The sequence below is a fragment of the Triticum urartu genome, chromosome 2A, assembly GCF_056163025.1.
Source record: "Triticum urartu cultivar PI428250 chromosome 2A, HENAU_Tu73, whole genome shotgun sequence".
Lineage (NCBI taxonomy): Eukaryota > Viridiplantae > Streptophyta > Magnoliopsida > Poales > Poaceae > Triticum > Triticum urartu.
This window is the reverse complement of record NC_141874.1, coordinates 42,748,173-42,765,821: the sequence shown is the minus strand read 5'-3', so window position 1 is coordinate 42,765,821 and position 17,649 is coordinate 42,748,173. Positions and strand designations below refer to the sequence as shown.

Below are 17,649 nucleotides of genomic sequence, written 5' to 3'. Positions count from 1 at the left end.
TATTATTAGCACAATTGACATCAAGAGAGTTTATAGTAAAATTATTGCAATCATGCTTTTTATTCAAAGATCTATCATGAATCGCTTCATAAAGTAATTCACCACACTTTTCAGATTCACGAATTTCAAGCAAAACCTCATAAAGATAATCTAGTGCACAAAACTCACTAGCAATTGGTTCATCATAATTGGATCTCTTAAAAAGATTAGCAAGCGGATGAGGATCCATAGATCTTAGGTTCCCTGTTTAGTAATAAATAAATAACTATTCCAACCATATGAGCAAACAAGAAACGGGCAAAAGGAGGCAAATAGAGAAAGAGAGGGAGGATAGAGAGAGAGAGGGCGAATAAAACGGCAAGGGTGAAGTGGGGGGGGGAGAGGAAAACGAGAGGCAAATGACAAATAATGTAATGCGGGAGATAAGGGTATGTGATGGGTACTTGGTATGTTGACTTTTGCGTAGACCTCCCTGGCAGTGGCACCAGAAATCCTTCTTGCTACCTCTTTTAGCACTGCGTTGGTTTTCCCCGAAGAGGAAGGGATGATGCAACAAAGTAGCATAAGTATTTCCCTCAGTTTTTGAGAACCAAGGTATCAATCTAGTAGGAGGCTATGCGCGAGTCCCTCGTACCTACACAAAACAAATAAATCCTCGCAACCAACGCAAATAGGGGTTGTCAATCCCTATAGGGCCACTTATGAGAGTGAGATCTGATAGATATGATAAGATAATATTTTTGGTATTTTTATGATAAAGATGCAAAGTAAAATAAAGGCAAAGTAAATAACTAACACTGGTAGAAAAAGGGCCTATAGTCCCGGTTCGTAAGGGCCTTTAGTCCCGGTTCCTGAACCAGGACTAAAGTGTCGGTACTAATGCCCCGACCCTTTAGTCCCGGTTCAGTCCAGAACCGGGACTGATGGGTCTCCATGTGGGCAGTGCCGGCAGCCCAGGCAGGGGGGCCTTTGGTCCCGGTTGATGACATAAACCGGGACCAATAGGCTTCCACACGTTAGCATCTGGCTGGAGCTGAGGTTTTTCTTTTTTTTTTTTAAAAAGTGGCTGTTTTAGGGGTTTAGGGGGTTATTTTTAGGTTGTTATTAGCTAGCTAATAGAGAGAAGTGTCCTCTCTTATATCTTCATCCTTAGTTTACCTACGCTACTGCTATGTTCATTTCACCCGTAGATATATATATAATAACTCATGCATGCTCGCATCATACATCATCATATATAATAACAAGTCCTACTAATTAATCAAGCATCATCATACAACTTCTACTCGTTATTAATAATAAGTCATACGATCATCATCCTCATAGTCATCGAACCCAACCCTACATAATTGTTCTTAGCACATGATCATCAGTATCAGGTAGGACCTAGACACACTTAAGGTAAAATAGCATAAAACAATATAGACCCTGACTCTCCATTATGAAGAATGGAGATCATCCTGTCTCCAATTCTTGCGCCTCGCTTCCTTTTGCTTCCAAGAAGCTCCTTACGACTGTCCATACATTTTTTCCATCCTTTGATTGTCATGTCTCCACTTCTTTTAGAAATCCGGTATGGACAGTTGAGATTCGTAGGATGACCTGGATATATGTTCAAAACACGAAGGCTGCCGCCATTCTGATACATCAAATGAGGCACACAATCCTCTGGGATAAGCTGTTGAAAAACATAGTAATAACTTCGTAGTTAGCAATGATGTACTAGTTTTAGAAGTATGCAAAAAGATGCACGGATGTCGTAATAGTAAAAAAACTTACCAGGGTATCTCCATGGTAGTTACCGTAGTTCAACACGTGCACTAGTGGCACGTATTGACCATAATGTTGAGGAGTTCGATTGTAGATATTGTAATTCTCAAGATCGTTACAAAATCCAACCAGATGAGTTTTCTCCTTGTAAGTTAACTCAGAGCCATCGGTGTAGTAAGTTCTATCTACCATCTTCTGCACATTCTTTGATACTTCAAAATAAGCTGTCAATGGAAATAAGCTGTCAACTATTTTGAAATGAACAATATAAATTAGTTAATAATTAACTATGTTTGAGAAACTCACATAGCGGTAGAACTGGAGGAGTATCAACAAGGACCCAAATGTCCATATTGTCTTGCTCTATTTCAGGATCACCAAGATCCATGGTGACAAGCATACCCTCATCAAAACCATACAATTTGCAAAATGCTTCCCAATTTTTGCAACCAAAATGAGTTACGCTCTCAGCATTATACAACTTTACTTCAAAATCCACATCATGATGGGTCCTTAGATGAATTTTCTTCGTTTCAAAATTTTCATGGTCTTCAAAATCCATCCTCTCCAAGACATAGCGTCTTGCATGGCATGGGATAAACTATACTCGAATTGTAAAAGATGAAAATTACACGTTGAAATAGTTGAAGTCATGCTTAATTATGAAAAAAAACACTTGTCGTCGTTGCGTACCGTTTCAACTTCGAAAGTCTCCTCGAGCTTAATGCTGAAGCGCCGACCATCATCCAGGTGAGGCCTGTCGCACTCACCTCGATCGTCGTGGCACCAGTCGCACTCCCCCGGGAGACTTTCGTCGTCCGATGATGACATTTCCTATACGTTCATAATTCAAAGACTAAATTAGATCATTATTATTCAACTAATCATATGCATATGCCTTGCATAGTGCTCTCCAATTTGAGCATTCAATAAGAAAAATCAAATCACAAAATAAAGTAGTAAAATAAACTACTTCTATAGTAAAATAAACCGCAAAATAAACTAGTTCTATTAATTTTCTTGCTAAAAATAAACTACTTCTATAGTAAAATAAACCAGTTTTATTAAATCAACTAGTTCAACTACTAAGCACTTACTATAAATAGAATAATGTAGTACTTACTAAAAATAAACAAGTTTACCTAGTTCTAACTAATTCCATTAAACACTTTCTAAGTAGTACTAATTACTAAAAGAGGAGAAGAAGAAGAAGAAGAGGAAGAAGAAGAAAAAAAGAGGAGAAGAAGAAAGGAAAAGGAGAAGAAAAAAAAGAAAAAAAAAGGAGAAGAAGAAGGAATAATATAGGAGAACAAGAAGAATTCTTCTTCTTCTCTATTCCTTCTTCTTCTCTTCTTTTTTTCTTCTTTTTTTCTTCTTCTTTTTCATCTTCTTATTTATTTCTCCCGTTATTTCTCTCCTCTTCTTCTTCTCCTTCTTCCTCTTCTTATTTTCCTTTTTTCTCTCCTTCTTTTTCTTCAAAATATGAACATATACATAAATGACTTTGATCATACATAACGTTCAGATTCTACACAATATGAACAAAATTACAACAGAAAAAAATAATAAAAATTCTATGAACAAAATAAAAATTCTATGAACAAAATTACAACAAAAAAATCATAAAACTTCTATGAAAAAATTGACATATTATTTGCATATATATGAACACACAAACTTTTGCATATGCAACAATAATATCACCAAAAAAATGTATGAACAGAAAAAATTTTCTAACTTTTGCATCTAAACTATACATCTAAATTAAGTACAACTAAATTAACTATACATCTAAATTAACTATACATCCTAACTATACAACGAAATTAACTATACATTCTAAATTGGGAAATTACGGCGACGGGGCAGCGGCTGCGAGGAGGCAGGGGGGCACGGGGCGGCGACGGCGACGGCGCGGTCGAGGGAGACGGCAGGGGCGGCGGACGGCGACGTTGAGGGGCACGGCGTCAGCGGCGAGGAGGCAGGGGGGCACGGGGCGGCGACGGCGACGGCACGGTCGGGGGCGACGACAGGGGCGGCGGACGGCGACGGTGAGGGGCACGGCGTCGGCGGCGAGGAGGCAGGGGGGCACGGGGCGGCGACGGCGACGGCACGGTCGGGGGCGACGGCAGGGGCGGCGGACGGCGACGGTGAGGGGCACGGCGTCGGCGGCGAGGAGGCAGGGGGCACGGGGCGGCGACGGCGACGGCGCGGTCGGGGAGACGGCAGGGGCGGCGGACGGCGTTGGGGCAGCCTGGCGGCGTCGATGTGCTCGGCGTCGTCGGGGGCAACTGCGAGGGAAATGTGAAAATTTCCCAAGTCTTTGCTTATATAGCAAAGCCATTGGTCCCGGTTCGTGGCACAAACCGGGACCAATGCACCCCTTTCGTCCCGGTTTGTGCCACGAACCGGGACCAAAGGCCACTTTTCGGCAGCCCAAAGGGCGGGAAGCGGCGTCCTTTAGTCCCGGTTGGTGCCACGAACTGGGACGAAAGGGGTGCATTGGTCCCGGTTGGTGCCACCAACCGGGACCAAAGGGCGTGTACTGGAACTGCCGCGGTGCGTTGGGATGTTTAGTCCCACCTCGCTAGCCGAGAGGGGCTCGGAGTGGTTTATAAGCCCTGCGGAGCCGACCACTTCGAGCTCCTCTCTACTGCAGGCTTACGGGCCTAAATCCACTCTCTGTGCCTGTGGGCCTACTGGGCCTACTGTGGGCCTGCATCCTGGCCCAACTAGCGGGTTTCTAGTCGTATGCAGGCTGTGGTGGCCCAGTAGGCGGCATTTTTTTAAAAAAAAATCCAGTTTTTTGTTTTTTACTAACAGCAAAATACTTACTAGTTTTTTGGTTTTTTACTAACAGCAAAATATTTATGATAATTCTTTTTGCTATTAAAGTTTCTTTTTGCTTATAATGTTCTAAACAGAAAATACTTAGATAATTTATTCTTTGTTGCTTTATTTTTTTTATTTTTTTTCTACTTATAACAAAATACTTATTGTTAATGAATAGTTAAAATTTGAATTTTTTATTTTTGGTCACAAAATTTTATTTTAGGTCACAAAATTTGTTTATGAATAGTTAAAATTTGAATAGTTTAAATTTGAATTTTTTAAGATTTGTGTGAATCACTAGTTTATGAATAACTTTACTATTTGTGTGAAAACACTTTGTATATTATATTTACTATGTACAAGTTTGTGATTAACTTTACTAGTGCCATTAGTTTTCAAATTAGAATAGTTAAAACTTGAATTGTTTGAAATTTGTGTGAATCTCAAGTTTGTGATTAACTTTGCTAGTGCCACTAGTTTTCAAATTAGAATAGTTAAAATTTGAATTGTTTGAAATTTGTGTGAATCTCAAGTTTGTGATTAACTTTACTAGTGCCATTAGTTTTCAAATTAGAATAGTTAAAATTTGAATTCTTTGAAATTTGTGTGAATCTCAAGTTTGTGATTAACTTTGCTAGTGCCACTAGTTTTCAAATTAGAATAGTTAAAATTTGAATTCTTTGAAATTTGTGTGAATCTCAAGTTTGTGATTAACTTTACTTGTGCCATTAGTTTTCAAATTAGAATAGTTAAAATTTGAATTCTTTGAAATTTGTGTGAATCTCAAGTTTGTGATTAACTTTACTAGTGCCATTAGTTTTCAAATTAGAATAGTTAAAATTTGAATTCTTTGAAATTTGTGTGAATCACTAGTTTATGAATCACTAGTTTACTAAATTTGTGTGAAAACACTTTGTAGAATAGTTAAAATTGATTTTTGAGTCAATCTTTTTCCTTGCTATTTATTTTAGGTCACAAAAAATAAAAACTTCTCTGTTAGTGAACATAGATGCACTTATAGAGAAAATTAAACATAAATTCATAATTCATTTCTATTTATGAATTTAGGTCCAATTTTCCTCTATAGGTGCATCTATTTTCACTTTGAGAGGAGCTCAACAACGCAGAGAGGGACGGGCTCATAAGCAGGTGTGGGCGCCCTTCACTTGGCGAGGTGGGACTAAACTGTAGGTGCAACGAGGGCGAACCCTTTAGTCCCGGTTCGTGGCACAAACCGGGACTAAAGAGGAGCCTGTGGTCCCGGTTCATTCCACGAACCGGGGCCAATGGTGGTGGGCCAGGAGCCAGGCCCATTGGTCCCGGTTCGTCCCACCAACCGGGACCAAAAGGTCCAGATGAACCGGGACCAATGGCCCACGTGGCCCGGCCGGCCCCCTGGGCTCACGAACCGGGACCAATGCCCACATTGGTCCCGGTTCTACATTGAACTGGGACTAATGGGCTGAGCCGGCCTGGACCATAGCCCTGTTTTCTACTAGTGTAAGTAGTAGGAGATTGATATGATAAAGATAGACCCGGGGGCCATAGTTTCACTAGTGGCTTCTCTCAAGAGCATAAGTATTCTACGGTGGGTGAACAAATTACTGTTGAGCAATTGCCAGAATTGAGCATAGTTATGAGAATATCTAGGTATGATCATGTATATAGGCATCACGTCCGAGACAAGTAGACCGACTCCTGCCTGCATCTACTACTATTACTCCACTCATCGACCGCTATCTAGCACGCATCTAGAGTATTAAGTAAAAACAGAGTAACGCCTTAAGCAAGATGACATGATGTAGAGGGATAGACTCATGCAATATGAAGAAAACCCCATCTTGTTATCCTCGATGACAACAATATAATACGTGCCTTGCTGCCCTTACTGTCACCGGGAAAGGACACCGCAAGATTGAACCCAAAGCTAAGCACTTCTCCATTGCAAGAAAGATCAATCTAGTAGGCCAAACCAAACTGATAATTTGAAGAGACTTGCAAAGATAACCAATCATACATAAAATAATTCAAAGAAGATCCAAATATTATTCATAGATAGACTTGATCATAAACCCACAATTGATCGGTCTCAACAAACACACCGCAAAAAGAAGATTACATCAAATAGATCTCCACAAGAGAGGGGGAGAACATTGTATTGAGATCCAAAAAGAGAGAAGAAGCCATCTAGCTACTAACTATGGACCCGTAGGTCTGAAGTAAACTACTCACACTTCATCGGAGAGGCTATGGTGTTGATGTAGAAGCCCTCCGTGATTGATGCCCCCTCCAGCGGAGCTTCGGAACAGGCCCCAAGATGGGATCTCGTGGATACAGAAAGTTGCGGCGGTGGAATTAGGATTTTGGCTCCGTATATGATCGTTTGGGGGTACGTGGGTATATATAGGAGGAAGAAGTACGTCGGTGGAGCAACAGGAGGCCCACGAGGGTGGGGGCGCGCCTGGTAGGGTAGGGCATGCCCCCCTACCTCGTGGCCTCCTGTTACGTGCCTTGACGTAGGGTCCAAGTCTCTTGAGTTGTATTCAGTGAGAAAATCACGTTCCCGAAGGTTTCATTCCGTTTGGACTCCGTTTGATATTCCTTTTCTTCGAAACCCTAAAACAGGCAAAAAACAACAATTCTGGGCTGGGCCTCCGGTTAATAGGTTAGTCCCAAAAATAATATAAAAGTGGATAATAAAGCCCAATAATGTCCAAAACAGTAGATAATATAGCATGGAGCAATCAAAAATTATAGATACGTTGGAGACGTATCAAGCACAAGCTTGTACGTGACAACAAATCTGCCAATAATGTTCACAAGCGCAAGTTTGAGCCTAAGAAGGATGGTCAGCCAGTGCAGAAGGCTCGTACTTGGCAGCACACTCAAGTAGAGTACAAGCCCAATTGGCAGCAGAATGTTAACAAAACCACTACCCAAGTCAAGAATGTCGTAACCAGCCCAGTGCGAGAAGAATGTCATCGCAACAATTCCTGTTTCAGCTGTGGACAAACCGAAAATTATGCCAGACAGTGTCCCAAGAATGGCAAGACAAATGCTCCATTCAGGCCACAAGTCAACCATATGGGGCCGTACCCTATCTAGTGATAACCCACAAGTATAGGGGATCACAACAGTTTTCGAGGGTAAAGTATTCAACCCAAATTTATTGATTCGACACAAGGGGAGCCAAAGAATATTCTCAAGTATTAGCAGCTGAGTTGTCAATTCAACCACACCTGGAAACTTAATATCTGCAGCAAAGTGTTTAGTAGCAAAGTAATATGATTCTAGTGGTAACGGTAGCAAAAGGTAACATTAGTAAAAGTAACGTTTTTGGTATTTTGTAGTGATGATAGCAATAGAAACGGAAAAGTAAATAAGCGAAGAACAATATATGGAAAGCTCGTAGGCAATGGATCGGTGATGGAGAATTATGCCGGATGCGGTTCATCATGTAACAATCATAACATAGGGTGACACAGAACTAGCTCCATTTCATCAATGTAATGTAGGCATGTATTCCGAATATAGTCATACGTGCTTATGGAAAAGAACTTGCATGACATCTTTTGTCCTACCCTCCCGTGGCAGCGGGGTCCTTACGGAAACTAAGGGATATTAAGGCCTCCTTTTAATAGAGTACCGGAATAAAGCATTAACACATAGTGAATACATGAACTCCTCAAACTACGGTCATCACCGGTAAGTATCCCGAATATTGTCACTTCGGGGTTAACTGATCATAACACATAATAGGTGACTATAGACTTGCAAGATAGGATCAAGAACTCTCATATGTTGATGAAAACATAATAGGTTCAGATCTAAAATCATGGCACTTGGGCCCTAGTGACAAGCATTAAGCATAGCAAAGTCATAGCAACATCAATCTCAGAACATAGTGGATATTAGGGATCAAACCCTAACAAAACTAACTCGGTTACATGATAGATCCCATCCAACCCATCATCGTCCAGCAAGCCTACGATGGAATTACTCACGCACGGCAGTGAGCATCATGAAATTGGTGATGGAGGATGGTTGATGATGACGATGGCGACGGATTCCCCTCTCCGGAGCCCCGAACGGACTCCAGATCAGCCCTCCCGAGAGGTTTTAGGGCTTGGCGGCGGCTCCATATCGTAAAACGTGATGAATTCTTCTCTCTGATTTTTCTCCCAGAAACCAAATATATAGAGTTGGAGTTGAGGTTGGAGGAGCTCCAAGGGGCCCACGAGGTAGGGAGCGCGCCCTAGGTTGGCAGGCGCGCCCCCCACCCTCGTGGACAGGTGGTGGGCCCCTGGCCTTCATCTTTTGCAAGGATTTTTTATATTTTCCAAAAAGTTGTTCCGTGAAGTTTTAGGTCATTCCGAGAACTTTTGTTTTTGCACATAAATAACACCATGGTAATTCTGTTGAAAACAGCGTCAGTTCGGGTTAGTTCCATTCAAATCATGCAAGTTAGAGTCCAAAACAAGGGCAAAAGTGTTTGGAAAAGTAGATATGACGGAGACGTATCAACTCCCCCAAGCTTAAACCTTTGCTTGTCCTCAAGCAATTCAGTTGATAAACTGAAAGTGATAAAGAAAACATTTACAAACTCTTTTGGTCTTGTTGTTGTAAATATGTAAAGCCAGCATTCAAGTTTTCAGCAAAGATTATAACTAACCACATTCACAATAATGCTTAGGTCCCAAGTTTACTCATATCAATGACATAATCAACTAGCGAGCAATAATAATAAATCTCGGATGGCAACACTTTCTCAAAACAATCATAATATGATATAACAAGATGGTATCTCGCTAGCTCTTTCTGAGACCGCAAAACATAAATGCAGAGCACATTTAAAGATCAAGGACTGACTAGACATTGTAATTCATGGCAAAAGAGAACCAGTTAAGTCATACTCAATGTAAACTAATAGTAATGAATGCAAATGACAACAACGCTCTCCAACTGGTGCTTTTTTAATAAGAGGATGATGACTCAACATAAAAGTAAATAGATAGGCCCTTCGCAGAGGGAAGCAGGGATTTGTAGAGGTGCCAGAGCTCGGCTTTGAAATAGAGATGAATAATATTTTGAGTGACATACTTTCATTGTCAACATAACAACCAAGAGATGGCAATATCTTCCATGCTACACACATTATAGGTGGTTCCCAAACAGAATGGTAAAGTTTATACTACCCCTTCCACCAACAAGCATCAATCCATGGCTTGCTCGAAACAACGAGTGCCTCCAACTAACAAGAGTCCTAGGGGGAGTTTTGTTTGCAATTATTTTGATTTAGTTTGCATAAAGCATGGGACCGGGCATCTCGGTGACCAGCCACTTTCTCGTGAGTGAGGAGCGGAGTCCACTCCTCTTGAGAATAACCCGCCTAACATGGAAGATACGGACAACCCTAGTTTATATATGAGCTGTTCGAGCATACAAAACAGGATATTTATTTGAAGGTTTAGAGTTTGGCACATACAAATTTACTTGGAACGGCAGGTAGATACCGTATATAGGTAGGTATGGTGGAATCATATGGAATAACTTTGGGGTTTATGGAGTTGGATGCACAAGCAGTATTCCCACTTAGTACAGGTGAAGGCTAGCAAAAGACTGGGAAGCGACCAACTAGAGAGCGACAACAGTCATGAACATGCATTAAAATTAATCAACACCGAATGCAAGCATGAGTAGGATATAATCCACCATGAACATAAATATCGTGAAGGCTATGCTGATTTTGTTTCAACTACATGCGTGAACATGCGCCAAGTCAAGTCACTTAAATCATTCGGAGGACGATACCACCCTATCATACCACATCACAACCATTTTAATAGCATGTTGGCACGCAAGGTAAACCATTATAAGCTCCTAGCTAATCAAGCATGGCACAAGAAACTATGATCTCTAATTGTCATTGCAAACATGTTTATTCATAATAGGCTGAATCAGGAACGATGAACTAACCATATTTACAAAAACAAAAGAGGTCGAGTTCATACCAGCTTTTCTCATCTCAGTCAGTCCATCATATATCGTCATAATTGCCTTTCACTTGCACGACCGAATGATGTGAATAATAATAATAGTGCACGTGCATTGGACTAAGCTGGAATCTGCAAGCATTCAATAAACAGGAGAAGACAAGGCAATATGGGCTCTTTTGTCAGATCAACAATAATGCATACAAGAGCCACTTCAACAATTTAATTATGGTCTTCTCCTATCGACCCCAAAGAAAAGAAAAGAAATAAAACTATTTACACAGGAGAGCTCCCAACAAGTAAAAGAAGAACATGAAATCTTTTTGGGTTTTCTTTTTAATTACTACGACAAACATGGAAAGTAAACTAATTAAAAGCTACAACTAATTTTTTGGTTTTTCTTAAGGTTTATCAAACACACAAGAAGAAAGCATAAAAGGAAAATAAACTAGCATGGATGATACAATGAAAAAGTATGAGCACCGACATCTAGCAATGAGTGTGTGAGCATAAATGTAATGTCGGTGAGAAATACGTACTCCCCCAAGCTTAGGCTTTTGGCCTAAGTTGGTCTATGGCCACGGCTGGCCTGGCTGATATCCATAGTAAAAGTTGGGGTCGTACTGAGAGGAAGAAGAAGACTCCGATTGCCACTGGTTGGCAATCATCTCCGGATCCCACTGGTAATTGGACTGTCGCGGAGGATCAACTTGTGGTTCCGGCTCTGGCTCTGTGGCTGATGTAGGGTTCTGATAGGCGTGAATAGCCTCTAACAGAACAAGGTACTGGCCTGCAGATAAATCAAACAAGGAAGGAGCAGGCAGGGTAATAGTCTCAGGATGATGTTGATCAAAGAACAGTTTGTATTTAAGCTCTCCTTCCCTATTCTTAATAATAAAATCATGTGCTACCATACTCTTATAATCTAAATAAACACGAGGCAACACTTTTTCTTCCTTCTCATAATGCCTAATAGGTATATTAAAATGTGCAGCTAGGCATGAAGCATAGATGCCTCCAAAGATGGGGCCCTTTGTACGGTTCAGACTTAACCGTTTAGCAATAATGTCGCCCATACTAACAGAGTTATCACTGAATAAACCATGGAGCAAAATAATAATATCAGGAACACTAAGGTTTCCACATTTTCCGCGACCAATTAAACAACGACTAGCAAATAATGCAAAATAGCGTAAAACAGGAAAATGTATGCTAGTGATTCGTGCATCGGAAACCTTCCTCGTTTCCCCTACAGTGATGATATCAATAAACCCATCCACATTGCTGCGATGTGGTTCCTCTGTTGTGCCCTTGAAAGGGACCAAACAAACCCAATGATACGTCTCCGTCATATCTACTTTTCCAAACACTTTTGCCCTTGTTTTGGACTCTAACTTGTATGATTTGAATGGAACTAACCCGGACTGATGCTGTTTTCAGCAGAATTGCCATGGTGTTGTTTATGTGCAGAAAACAAATATTCTCGGAATGACCTGAAACTCCACGGAGCATCTTAGAAAAAATAATAAAAAATCCTCGCCAAAGATGGAGACCAGGGGGCCCACACCCTGTTCACGAGGGTGGGGGGCGCGCCCCCTACCTCATGGGCCCCCTGGATGCCCTCCGACGCCAACTCCAACTCTATATATTTGCTTTTGGAGAGAAAAAAATAAAGGAGAAGAAATAATTGCATTTTACGATACGGAGCCACCGCGAAGCCCTAAAACCTCTCGGGAGGGCTGATCTGGAGTCCGTTCGGGGCTCCGGAGAGGGGGATTCATCGTTGTCGTCATCATCAACCATCCTCCATCACCAATTTCATGATGCTCACCGCCGTGCGTGAGTAATTCCATCGTAGGCTTGCTGGACGGTGATGGGTTGGATGAGATTTATCATGTAATCGAGTTAGTTTTGTTAGGGTTTGATCCCTAGTATCCATTATGTTCTGAGATTGATGTTGCTATGACTTTGCTATGCTTAATGCTTGTCACTAGGGCCCGAGTGCCATGATTTCAGATCTGAACCTATTATGTTTTCATGAATATATGTGAGTTCTTGATCCTATCTTGCAAGTATATAGTCACCTACTATGTGTTATGATCCGGTAATCCCGAAGTGACAATAATCGGGACCACTCCCGGTGATGACCATAGTTTGAGGAGTTCATGTATTCACTATGTGCTAATGCTTTGTTCCGGTTCTGTATTAAAAGGAGGCCTTAATATCCCTTAGTTTCCAATAGGACCCCGCTGCCACGGGAGGGTAGGAGAAAAGATGTCATGCAAGTTCTTTTCCATAAGCATGTATGACTATATACGGAATACATGCCTACATTACATTGATGAATTGGAGCTAGTTCTGTGTCACCCTATGTTATGACTGTTACATGATGAACCACATCCGGCATAATTATCCATCACTGATCCGGTGCCTATGAGTTTTCCATATACTGGTTTACGCTTATTTACTTTCCTGCTGCTACTGTTACAATCACTACAAAATACCAAAAACATTACTTTTGATGTCTTTACTTTTGTTGCTGCTACCACCACTATCATATTACTGTGCTACTGAACACTTCGCTGCAGATACTAAGTTTCCAGGTGTGGTTGAATTGACAACTCAGCTGCTAATACTTGAGAATATTCTTTGGCTCCCTTGTGTCGAATCAATAAATTTGGGTTGAATACTCTACCCTCGAAAGCTATTGTGATCCCCTATACTTGTGGGTTATCAAGACAAATTTCTGGCGCCGTTGCCGGGGAGCATAGCTCTATTCTTTGAGTCACTTGGGATTTATATCTGCTGGACACTATGAAGAACTTGAGAGATCTAAAAACCAAGATCTATCCCTCAACTACGAGGGGAGGTAAGGAATTGCCATCTAGCTCTACACTTGATTCACCTTCTGTTATGAGTAAGTTTGCGACACCTACACCTGCTTCTGCTATTCGTTCTGATATGTCGCATGTTATTGATGATGCCACTTCTGCTATGCATGATACTTATGATGAAACTGCTTCTATGCCTGATACTACTGTGCCCCTTGCTAAATTTCTTGATGAACAAATTGCTAGGGCTAGAGAAAAAGAAATTATTGAATCTGAATAGGATGATGATAGTGATGATGAAAATATGACTGTTATTCCTGAGGGTTATCTTTTTGATATGGAATATTCTGCCGCTATTTTAGCTTGCAAAGATAGATATGAGCTTAAGAGGTTATTAGTTAAATGGAACAAAGAATCACTTAGAGATAAAATGAAACCCGACCCTGCTTTTGCTACTTCACCTATATGTGTTCCTGATAAGGATTATGAATTCTCTGTTGATCCTGATATAATTACTTTGATTGAATCTGATCCGTTTTATGGCTATGAATCTGAAACTGTTGTGGCACATCTTACTAAGTTAAATGATATAGCTTCCCTGTTCACTAATGATGAGAGATCGCGTTACCTCTGTATACTCAAAATATTTCTGTTCTCATTAAAGGGTGATGCTAAGATATGGTTTAATTCTCTTGATCCTGGTTGTGTGCGTAGTCCCCAGGATATGATTTATTACTTCTCTGCTAAATATTTCCCTGCTCGTAAGAAACAAGCTGCTTTGAGGGAAATATACAACTTTGTGCAAATTAAAGAAGAGAGTCTCCCACAAGCTTGGGGGAGGCTTCTCAAGTTACTTAATGCTTTGCCTGATCATCCTCTTAAGAAACCTGAAATACTTGATATCTTTTATAATGGACTAACCGATGCTTCCAGAGATTACCTAGATAGTTGTGCTGGTTCTCTTTTCAGGGAAAGAACACCGGATGAAGCTGAAATTCAATTGAATAATATGTTGACAAATGAAAATAATTGGGCACCTCCTGAGCCAGCTCCTGAGCCAACTCCTGCTCCAATTACTGAGCCTATTCCTAAACCAACTCCGAAGAAGAGAGGTGTTCTATTCCTCAGTCCCGAAGATATGCAAGAGGCAAAGAAATCTATGAAAGAAAAAGGTATTAGAGCTGAAGATGTTAAGAATTTACTGCCTATTGAAGAAATACATGGTCTTAATATACCGCCTATTGAAGAAACATATGATCTCAATTCTTTATTTATTGAAGAACCGCCTGATCCCGATATCCCGACGCAGGTAGTAAAGGTAAATTCTCTCTGTAGATATGATAAAGCTGAAGTCCCTCCTACTAAAATTGCTAGTCAGTGCTTGGAGGAGTTTGATAACTTTATGTTTAAGCAAGACGATTTCAATTCTTACTTTGGTAGACAATTAAAAGAAAATGCTTATATGATTAGACACTTGGGTGATTATATGGCTAATATTAAAGGTGAACTTAAACTTGTTAGCAAACATGCTTCAATGGTTACCACTCAAGTAGAAGAAGTACTTAAGGCTCAAAAAGAAGTGCTTGATGAAATGAATAGTAAGAAAAATGATTATGCTGTTAGAGTGGCTACTAGAACTGGTAGAATGACTCAGGAACCTTTGTATCCTGAAGGCCACCCTAAGAGAATCGAGCAAGATTCTCAAAGAAATAATATTGATGTTCCTAGTTCTTCTAAAAAGAAGAAGAAAAATGATAGAACTGTGCAAACTTCTAGTGAACCTATTGCTGAACCACCTGATAATCCAAATGATATCTCTATGTCTGATGCTGAAACACAATCTGGTAATGAACACAAACCTAATGAAAATATTAATGATGATGTTCATGATGATGCTCAACCTAGTAATGATAATGATGTAGAAATTGAACCTGCTGTTGATCTTGATAACCCACAATCAAAGAATCAACGTTATGATAAAATAGACTTTGTTGCTAGGAAACATGATAAAGAAAGGGAACCTTGGGTTCAGAAACCCATGCCTTTTCCTCCAAAACCATCCAAGAAAAAGGGTGATGAGGATTTTGAGCGCTTTGCTGAAATGATTAGGCCTATCTTTTTGCGCATGCGATTAACTGATGTGCTCAAAATAAATCCTTATGATAAATATATGAAGGATATCATTACTAATAAAAGAAAGATACCGGGAGCTGAGATTTCCACCATGCTTGCTAATTATACTTTTAAGGGTGGAATACCAAAGAAACTTGGAGACCCCGGAGTACCTACTATACCTTGCTCCATTAAAAGAAATTATATTAAAACTCCTTTATGTGATCTTGGAGCCGGTGTTAGTGTTATGCCTCTCTCTTTATATCGTAGACTTGACTTGAATAAGTTGACACCTACTGAAATATCTTTGCAAATGGCTAATAAATCAACTGCTATACCTGTCAGTATTTGTGAGGATGTGCCCGTTGTGGTTGCAAACGTTACTATTTTAACGGACTTTGTTATACTTGATATTCCCGAGGATGATAGTATGTCTATTATTCTCGGAAGACCTTTCCTTAATACTGCAGGGGCTGTTATTGATTGCAACAAAGGCAATGTAACTTTTCATGTTAATGGTAATGAGCATACGGTACACTTTCCGAGGAAACAACCTCAACTTCATAATATCAATTCTATTGGAGAAATTCCATCGATTATATTTGGAGGTTTTGAATTTCCTCTTCCTACTGTCAAGAAGAAATATGATATTCTTATTATTGGGGATGTGCATATCCCCGTTGAGGTAACCTAGTGATATTCGAAATTTCTCCGGTTTCATGTTAATCGGAATGAGTTTGTTAACAAGACTTGATCAACCTTGTTAGTGGATTCTTTTTGATGAGCATGAGATGGATGAAACTAGAAGCACAACCTTCTGTACCCTCTCTATATTTTCTGTTAATTAGTAGAAATAAAGTAAAAATAGTATTTTTCTGTCTGTTTCCTGACTTATCCATGCAATATAAAAATATCCCAAAAATAAAAGTCCTCAGAATGACATGCCAATTTAATATGATTTTTTCAGGAATATTTGAGGATTTACTGTGCAAAAATTACCGCGGGAGGAGCTGCCACCTGGCCACGAGGGTGGTGGGCGCGCCCCCCCTCTAGGGCGCGCCCCCCTGCCTCGTGGGCCCATGGTGGCCCTGCTCCACTTATCCCAACACCCATCTTCTTCCTCTGTCTCACACAAACCCGAAAAACCAACTCAACCAAGAGTTCCAGCCACTTTTGCTGTGATTTTCGATCTCCTTGCTCAAAGCACCTCTCGCAAAACTGCTTGGGAAGATTGTTCCTTGGTATGTGACTCCTCCATTGGTCCAATTAGTTTTTGTTCTAGTGCTTTATTCTTTGCAAATTTGTGCTACATAGGTGACCATGTTCTTGAGCTTGCATGTCAAATTTATATGGTTCCAAGTAGTTCTAATGCTTGATATAGGCTCTAGGCACTTGTAGGAGTAGTTGTTATCAGTTTTATTCAAGTTGGTTCACTTTTGTTTGAAGTTACTAAAAACTTCAGATTTTTTCAGAAAATGATGAGGAGATTATTGAGGGGCTCATCGAGCCAAAGCTCGAAGGAAAAGGCACTGAAGCCTAAGTATAATTTGCCGCGCACCGCAGAGATTCGGGCGTGTGAATGGCCTTCTGATGATTTCTTGAGAGCAGCCGGTATCTATGAAGATTTTCATGAATTGGCTCACAATGCAGGCCTCACCACTTTCCTCCACGACCAATGCGATCAGTATCTCTTACTCACAAATACCTTTGTGCAAAACTTTCATTTTCATTCTAGGAACTCACCACCTACGGTGGAGTTTCATTTATATGATGAGCATAAGGAGATGTCACTCTATGATTTTTGTCAGATTTGTTTAGTCCCTTTTGAGGGCAAGATAGAAGAACCACATCATGATGATGTGGTTGGTTTTATTGATACTATCACTGAGAAAGACTAGGTTCATCCACATTATTTCTCTGAGAATCTTGCTCAATTCTCTTAGGGTGGCCTTTAGGATACAAAGGTTCCTGAGTCATTCTACCACCTATAGTCATAACTCTAACAACATTATCATTATCCTTACTATTCAATTCATTGAGCAAATCATTTTGAGCTTTAAGTACTTGTTCTACTTGAGTGGTAACCATAGAAGCATGTTTACTAATAAGTT

At 40.4% G+C, this 17,649-nt stretch overlaps 1 long non-coding RNA gene across 1 annotated transcript; it reads right to left on the bottom strand.

Annotated features, from left to right (window-relative positions):
- Positions 1-1,257: 1,257 nt before the first annotated feature.
- On the bottom strand, positions 1,258-2,204 carry LOC147983447 (uncharacterized). The gene is made up of 3 exons (XR_015614969.1): positions 2,077-2,204; positions 1,780-1,994; positions 1,258-1,678 (listed from the first exon to the last, which is right to left on the bottom strand). It is a non-coding gene; the product is annotated as an uncharacterized LOC147983447 (long non-coding RNA).
- Between the last annotated feature and the right edge of the window lie 15,445 nt (positions 2,205-17,649).